Genomic DNA, 9,094 nt, shown 5'->3' with positions numbered 1-9,094 from the left:
CTGGACACATCAAGACCATAAATACTGGGCAACAGGTCCCACTCGTTACAACACAGACATTCTTCCTTTGTGGGCATAGAGTCACAGCATTCAAGGAGCACAACCAGTATTCACAGATTCACAGACATGCAGCAGCTGCTTCATCCTCGTCTGCCCGTTGCCCCTCTCTCTCTATCCTCATCCGCTCTTTGTTTGTAGGAACTCAAACTCCTCATCCGTATACTCGGGCTCAAATAAATACTGGCAGCCACTGAAATCAAAGGTCTCATCTACATTCTCCAAATCAGGTAAATATTTAGCCATGACACTTCAATCGGCCTAGTAAACTCTCACCTGTACTATGGGACAACCAACTGACATTTACAAGTCATGGCTCCTCTGTTTTTTTTCCAGTAACAAGCAAAGATCCCTTGAGATTTTGTCACACACAGCCCGGAGCAAGTGAAGGGTAAGACAGACGCTTCGCATGCTGTTGACAGAGATAAAACTGGCGATCTGAGCGGGTCTGTGGTGAAAAAAGCACTTTCAATGCAACAGGACGCATTTGTCCAATGTATACTGTTGTACTTATTTTGCAGCTGCCAGCTGCATCTGCCTCCCTCAACACTGGAAAGAATTTCAAAACGAGCTGTCTCCATTAAGGCCAAGGTTTAAAATTTCCAAAGTTGTCCTTTAATACTCACTTGTAATTACACCATATCTAGATGGAGACAACATTCTATGAAATTTACTGACCATTCTATGGCCATTATCACTAAACACACCGTGCCACACTGCATCACCCTCGTCCAAGACACTGTGCTTGGAATATATCTCGACCTCAGCATCTCTGACCCCCCATCTTTGCCCACAAGCTAGCGTGTGTTGTCAGACTGAGCTCCTGTCTGTGCATGAGAGCAGAGACAGTGGTCTGAAGAAGTGTGTTTGTGTTAAAGTGATAGTTCACCCGAAAATGAAATTTCACTCATGCCATTTACACCATGTTTTTAGCCTAAATGTCATCTGTAGCCTCTCAGACCGGATCTGTGTGCACACGCCTGAAGCAGGTACACAAGCTCTCGCCCAAGTGGTGTAGCTGCAGCAAAGAAATGATGTTCCTCTTCTATATCAGTCCTCGAACATTTTCTTCTTGGTTGAAAGTTTGCAAAGTCAACTGTACGCATAACAAGTCACTATTTCTGAGAAGATCTCGCTCTGTCTGAGTTGCTTCCAGGTAGCATGTAAACACAGGTGTGAAAGTATCGCAAGACCTTGTATATCTCGTGTTGCGCCGCTTGGGCAAGAGCTTGTGTACCCACTTCAGGCGTGTGCAAGCAACTCCGGTCTGAGAGGTTACAGTTGACATTTAGTCTAAAAATATGGCGTCTTTTTGGGTCAAATTTTAACGTCTCAGCTTACGGACACTTGGGTTACACCACACAAAGAGTATGGAGACATTTTGTGGGTTTTTTTGTGTTCTTTTTTACATCTTAAAAGTGGTCACCATTCACTACAATTGGCCGCAACGCTGTTTTCCACTGAAGCTCCAGTGTTTTGTGAACTGGAGATCTTCACCCATCCTCACATCAGCACAGGGATGAGTAGATATCGAGAGAAATTTAATTTGTGGGTAAACTATCACCTTAGGCTCTCAGTACTTTCTAACCTCTAAATGAATGACTGTGGATTAACGTTTAGTTTCTCTCCTGTGATGCTGTTTATACGTTTAGGTCACTGCTTTATTTTACCATTTCTTCATGTTCGCTTAAGAAGTAATGGCAATTCTTCAATTTGTGTTTAACATTGTAGAGAAAGGCTATGTAGCAGTAGGTTTGGGCCAAAAATACACGCATATGTGTAAAGCCATTGATGGAATTGTACTTTTGGAACTGGTTGTTAAGTGGGTTAACAGGGTGTCAAGGCCCATCCCTTATCTTGGGGCTCTCGAGTTGCTTACCTGGTAAGCAACTGGTAGTACCTGGTAGTGTACATGCCCCATATGCAACACTTAAGTCCTTACTGCATAGCCCCTGGTGCATAGCCCCCTCTTCTGTGCTTTGTTCTTGCTACATGCCACAGCTTGTCCTGTTATTGAAAAAAAAAGAAAATTATCATATTACATATGTGAGAGTGCTGTTTGTGGACTACAGTTCAGGGTGTAACACCACAGGGCCCTTCAGACTCATCAGCAAGTTAAAGAATCTGGGCCTGAACAGGTGATGGGTACCTCCCTCACCCGCTATGTGGTGTGTGTGCGTGTGTGTGTGTACATGTGTGCATCTTTGTAGGGGTAAAACTATATGAGTTAGTGGTGCTCATTGCATGTTTGCATTCACTCTGCTTCATGTGGATGTGAACCACAGAGATACAATGTGAGCTTAATGCTGAAGTTCAAAGCCACTCGATAACATCAATCACACGTGCACTCCGTGTAATGCATACATGTGTATCAAGGACCCAGGTGCAGAGAAAACAAAAACCAAGTCGGGAAAAGTTTGAGTCTGTGACTTCAGACGCATTAAATTTGCACATGGGAATCAATAGTGGAATTGGAAATCTCAATTCTTAATGATTCTGGAGTAATCGTAATTTTGGAACTGGTTCTAAAGTAAAACCGGGTCTTAATGCGCATCTCTAATAGCTACTGCTAAATTTTGTAGGTTACTTTTACAGTATGGCTCACAATTTATTCAAAAGATATTATCTTAACCCTTGTGCATTCCTTAATAAGTACAGCACATATTAGGGATGCACCGATCGACCGGAACAAGCCGGTTTTCAGCATGACCTGCCCTGACTGGTGACCGGCTGGTTAGCGTCACATATCCCATTCTGTGCCCGTCATTGTCACACACGAGTTCTGCATGATGGTCACATCATCGAAGAGACAGAGAGACAGAGACAGAGAGAGAGAGAGAGAGAGAGAGAGAGAGAGAGAGAGATTTTTGATTTTTCAAACCACTTTTATTTGCTCATGACTGTTACGAACTCAAAAGTACAAAACAAATAAAACTCAGCAATGAACTGAACAAAACAACATGAAATAAATGAGACATCGTCAATTCAAAAAAAGACCAAAAACCAGCTCATCGTTCTTCACAGAACACAACACTTGTTTAAAGCACCAGATCTTTTCAAACTCATCCACATTATTTGTCAAAAAATAGAAACTGAAATCAGTTTTCAGACGCACCTTCAACATACGTTTAAAAATCAACGTTGCGTCAACATCAAATGAACTTTCAAGCTTGTTTTTCCGGCTGAGATAAATTGCCATTTTGGCTTGACCCAACACAAAATTTAAAAGCTGACACTTCATTTTCTTTTTCCTGTTGTACCTGTAACCCAGTATGAACATGTGATGTGAGAAAACCTCATCGAACAAAACAAACATGTGAGTCAAACACTGAAGTAGAGAGAAGAGAGGACCACACTCTAAGAAACAGTGGAAAACTGTCTCTCTCTGTGGACAGAAAGGACAGCTATCAACAACATTTGGATTGATGACAGAAACAAATGCATTGACAGCAACAGCACCGTGTAGAACCCTCCACTGTAAATCACCAACCCTCTTTGTTATCGGTGGTTTATAAAGTGTTCTCCACTCAGGCCTCTGAGCCTCCGTCAGGGCCAGATGAGCTCTCCATGGACTGTCAACTCTCTCTTTCAGTTTGTTCTGGTTCAAACATTTCACTAATAGATAATACATTGTCTTACCTGTCATGGTGCTCAGTTTGTAATCAGCAACATTATTCAGTTTTAACAGAAAACCACCACATTTAAAAACAGGAACAATTTTCACATCAGGAACAGGATCACTAACATCAGGCTGAATCACACCGTCACAATAAGCAGCAATCAGTAACAGTTCAGAGTCAGTTAGCTGCTGTTTCCAGCCTCTCAGCAGGAGGCTGACCACCCTGACCGACCTGATCCCCAGGCGTGAGGCCAGACCTGTGGCTTCATCCAGGTGAGGGCCACACACCTCCACCACACGGCCCAGTGTCAGGATTCTGGCCTCACACAGTTTCTGGAGCACGGTTGGTTCTGCTTTACACCGGAGCCGAATCCCGTGAACCACCGGCTCCCTAAGAAGCCAGAACACCGAGTCACATGTGTTCAGTCTGTCCTTACGGAACATTCCCCATACTTTAAACAGTCCTTGATAAAAGCATGGAAGGTCGTCCAACTTACATCCATTTAAATCCATTAAAAACAGAGACTCAGCCAGACCCAGCCCTCCACACCTCTCCAGTATGGCACGAGCTACGGGTCTCCAGACCAGGTCGACAGGTCCAGTCAGGAGTCTCTGGATGAACTGGAGCCTGAAGGCAGCTCCTCTGCTCGCCAGGTGGACAAGCCCATGTCCTCCTTCCTCCTTGGGCAGGAAGAGGACGCTCTGTGGGACCCAGTGCAGACGGTCCCAAAAGAAATCCACCAAGACCGCCTGCACTCTGGACAGCAGGTTTGAAGGAGGGTCCATACACGCCAGCCGATGCCACAGCATGGAGGACACAAGGTTATTGATGATCAGGATCCGACCTTTAAAAGACAGTTTAGGTAGAATCCATTTCCATTTTTTCAAACGGCCTTCGACTTTTTCTAAAAGACAGTCCCAGTTTTTGGAAGAGAAGGTCTCATCACCAAGATGAACTCCCAGATATCTGAGTCCTCCACTCTTCCACACGAGGCCTCCAGGTAAAACCAGTTTATTGATCAGTCCTTTACCTACTGCCAAGGCCTCGCTTTTTCTCCAGTTCACTTTAGCAGAGGAGAGTCTACTAAAGTTAATCACAGTTTCATTTAAAACATCAATATCATGTTGGTTTTTCACAAGAACGATGACATCATCAGCATACGCAGACAATTTTAAACAATTACTACACCCAGGAAAAGAAAAACCTGACAAAAATGACCTTAATTTGTGCAAAAAGGGCTCTATGGCCAGAGAGTACAACATTCCAGACAGGGAGCAGCCCTGTCTGACTCCCCTCTGAACTCTGAACGGAGCGCTTAAACCCCCATTAATCTTGAGTACACTCTCAATGTCACTGTACAAGACCTGGATCTGGGCTATGAAACCAGAGCTGAATCCAAAAGCCTGCAGCGTCTGCCACAGGTACTGGTGTTCAACTCGGTCAAAAGCCTTTTCTTGGTCTAGAGAAATCAGACCAAGCTCACAGCCCAATGAACCAGAGAGGTCCAAAATGTCCCGAATTAGAGTAATATTATCAGATATCAACCTGCTGGGTACACAGTATGTTTGGTCCACATGAATGACCTGCTCCATCACTTTTCTCAATCTTGTTGCCAACACTTTGGACAGCAGTTTATAGTCAGTACAGAGTAAGGACACAGGACGCCAGTTCTTAATGTCTTGCAGGTCTCCCTTCTTCGGGAGGAGGGTGAGAACAGCTCTCCTGCCGCTCAGTGGCAACCTCCCCTTTCTCAGACTGTCCCTGAGAACAACCAACAAATCTTCACCTATAACAGGCCAGAAAGTCTTATAAAAGTCTGCAGGAAGACCGTCAATCCCAGGAGCCTTCCCACTCTGCAAGCTCTGCAGGGCCTCCTGCAGCTCCTGAGCAGAGAGCGGCGCCTCCAGCTCTGCATTATCCTCCTCAGGGACCTTAGGAAGGTCCTCAAAGAAGGACAGCGCCACCTCTGGTTCGTCCTGGAACTCAGTCCTGTAGAGCTGTTGATAAAAACCAACAGCACACTGACGAATATCAGCTGACTCCTGCAGCAGCTGCCCAGTGTCAGAGCGCAGAGAGTGTATCAGCCTCCTCTGGCCATTTTTACGTTCGAGACCAAAGAAAAAGTGAGAGGGAGCGTCCATCTTAACAACATTCTGAAAACGTGATCTAACCAAAGCACCCTGAGCAGAAATACCCAGCAGGTCAGACAGAGCTGATTTTTTGCTTTTGAAAACTTCAATATGTTCTCGTTCTCCTGTGGAGTCTGCTAGAACCTGCAGCTCCACCACTTCTCTCTCCAGAGCTCTCATAGATCTGGCCATGTCCTTTGTGACATTGAGAGTGTACTGTAGGCAAAGCTGCTTGATCTTAACTTTGCCTACATCCCACCACTGCTGTAAGGAGACAAAGTCAGATTTGGTTTGTCTGTAGTTCAGCCAAAAACACTTGAAAACATTTCTAAAAACACTGTCAGACAACAGAGAGACGTTGAAGTGCCAGTACGCACTTTTACATTTTACATCCTTTATAAAAATTGAGCACTGTACAAGAGAATGATCAGAAATACCAACCGGACTAATAGCACAACTTTTAAATACATTAATATGATGTTCAAAACAATAGAGACGGTCCAGTCTGGCCAAGGATAAAGAGTTATCTCTGGAGTGAACCCAGGTGTACTGACGCTGACTTTTATGGAAATGTCTCCAAACATCACACAGTTCAAAAGTTTCCACAAGCTGAACAAAACACCTTCTAGAGGCAGGGTGAGGTTCCTGATGGTTCCTGTCCAAAACAGGGTTTTCTGTACAGTTAAAGTCTCCGCCCACAAACAGATACTCCTCACTGTCACAGTTACTAAGGACATTTTTTAACACATCCAAAAACAGCAGGCCACAGCTGGAGCATAAACATTTACAAAAACCATTTTAACTTTTTCAAATTCAGCACACAGTTTCAGCAGCCGACCTGGAACTATTTCACTGACAGTACAGGAAAGAGGTGAGAAATCTCTAGAAAAGAGAATACCAACCCCCCCACTGTTACTGCTCTTATGACTGAAAAAAGCCTCCCCACTCCATTCCCTCCTCCAGTCAGGTTCAATGTCAGCAGTGCTGTGAGTTTCCTGAAGGAAGATTACATTCAATTTCTTGCACTCGAACAGATTAAATAGAGAAGCTCTTTTAACATCCTCTCGAGCACCGTTAATGTTTAAAGAACCCAGCTTAATGTCACACATATTTAATATAAAGCTGCATCCCAACAAAGACAATGCAAACAAATGAAAGAAAAACACAGCAAACTTATTCATCATTGGCTATTTGGGCTCGAACCTTCTGCAACAGTTTCTTTAACCTGAAAATCTCTGGGTCAGTGAAAGATGGCTGCCCAAGGCTTCCTGCGTTCTTCATGAAGAACCGGACTGAGTCATGAAAAAGCTGCAAGTCTGGGAAAAAGTCTTCGACCTTCACAGCCCTCAGCCCCTTTGTTTCTTTTAGAAAAGTTCTGATTCTCAGGAAAGAATAACCACTCTGTGGTTCAACCTGCATGTTGTCGTCCTCACAGTCATTAACTTGTGAGTTCTGTGTGTTTTGTGTGTTCTGTGTGTCAGTGTGTGTGTTCTGTGTGTTCTCCTCTGACTGAGAGGAGGAACACTGTGGACCTGTCTTTGACACCTTCTTAGTTTTTACAGTATTGTCTTTAGTTTCTGTTTGTTTCCTTTTCACAGGCAGCTTCATTAACTCATCATCCATTACAGTCTGTTCCTCTAACACAGACTCAGCCACTCTGGTTGCTGTGTGTCCCGTCTGCTCCTTTAACTCCTCCTGAACACTGAGCTCCTCCTCATCATCCAACTCAACATCATCTGAGTTCATGTGGTCACTGTCTGCTCTGTTCTCAGCCCCCTGTGTGTCATGTTCTGTGTTCTGTGTGTCGTTCTGTGTGTTCTGTGTGTTCTGTGTGTCTCTGTGTGTGTCTCTGTGCGTTGCGTTCTGACCGGCGGCTGTGACCGGCGGCTCCGCCGCGGACGCAGCCTGACGGTCAGTCGCTCTCTCTGGACACGAGCGGACCAAGTGTCCCTCTGCCCCACATCCAAAACATTTTAACGTGTCAGACGTTACATGAACATTATAACCAAAATCATCAATGCGGAAACTGAAAGCTAAGTTCAGTTCCTCGCTGTTCTTGAGGATCATGAACACCTGTCTTCTGAAAGACATTACATGCTTGAGGTGCGGAGATTTACAGCCGAGAGGGATCATTTTAATCGGAGACACCAGCTGTCTGTGTCGGGCCAACTCCTTCTCCAACATCTCATTTCTCAGAAACGGGGGCACATTGGAAATAACAACTTTTTTAGCGGGGCTAACAAGAGGAATGACGGGAGTCAGTGTCCCCTGAATCACGACTCCGCTTTCAACAATCTGGTTCACTTTATCAGTGCAATCCAGAAAAATGACCACAGCACTGTTCATCCTGGAGGCAGATTTAATGCTGCCATAACCCACAACTGCACCCACAGCTAAGCTGCACTCCTCCACCGACACACCGACAGCCGGAGAAAGTTTGACGGCGTGTCGGCGAGTCAGCCTCTCCAGCCCGGAGACGCCGCGCACCGCCATGCCCGGCTGTGTGGCTGCGGCGGCAGCCGCCACCAAACAAACAACAAAAACTTAACAAATAAACAACAAACACAACTCTGCTGACAGAGAAGAGATGAATAAACTCATAGAACAACACACAGTGGAAAAAAATGAGCAAAAAGGGTTGAAAAACCTACACACTTTCACAAACGCTCTCTGAGACACTCGCCCAGTCACTCTCAGCACACACTCAGAGAGAGAGAGAGAGAGAGAGAGAGAGAGAGACTTTGTGTGTGTGGTAAACTCATGGACTCTCAGACTTTGTGTTTTTCTGTTTTTCCTGCACCTGTGTCCTTCATGCAGCTGTCTGTTTACATCAGGGGTGCCCACACTTTTTCGGCTTGCGAGTTACTTTTAAAATGACCAAGTCAAAATGATCTACCTACATTAAAAATGAGGAGGCAGACTCACAGCCCAGTCCACCCACCCCGAAAATGATCAAGACAGCAGCAGCACCCCCAGATTGTGACCCCCGGGACCAGGACATCAGCTGTGCACCTGCAACTCAAGCTAACGTCCCAGGTCAAAATGCTAGTATTTCAGAGGCACCGCATCAAACAACTAGCTTCACATTTCCGGGAAGGTCATTTGGTAAAGAAACGTTTTGTCGGTCATTCAGTGCGAGCTGGTTTAGCAAATGGAGATGGCTCCATTATATTGAGGATGGCGATCGCGTTGTTTGTTTCATGTTCATGGAGATGTTTTGGACAGTCTGGACATTGGCAGCCTAATGAGGAGCTTCATCAGCACCAACCTGGAGAGGAAAGCCACATT

This window comes from Lutjanus erythropterus, chromosome 19, assembly GCF_056507025.1.
Source record: "Lutjanus erythropterus isolate fLutEry1 chromosome 19, fLutEry1.hap2, whole genome shotgun sequence".
Lineage (NCBI taxonomy): Eukaryota > Metazoa > Chordata > Actinopteri > Lutjaniformes > Lutjanidae > Lutjanus > Lutjanus erythropterus.
The sequence above is the reverse complement of the archived record's forward strand: the minus strand, read 5'-3'. Positions refer to the sequence as shown.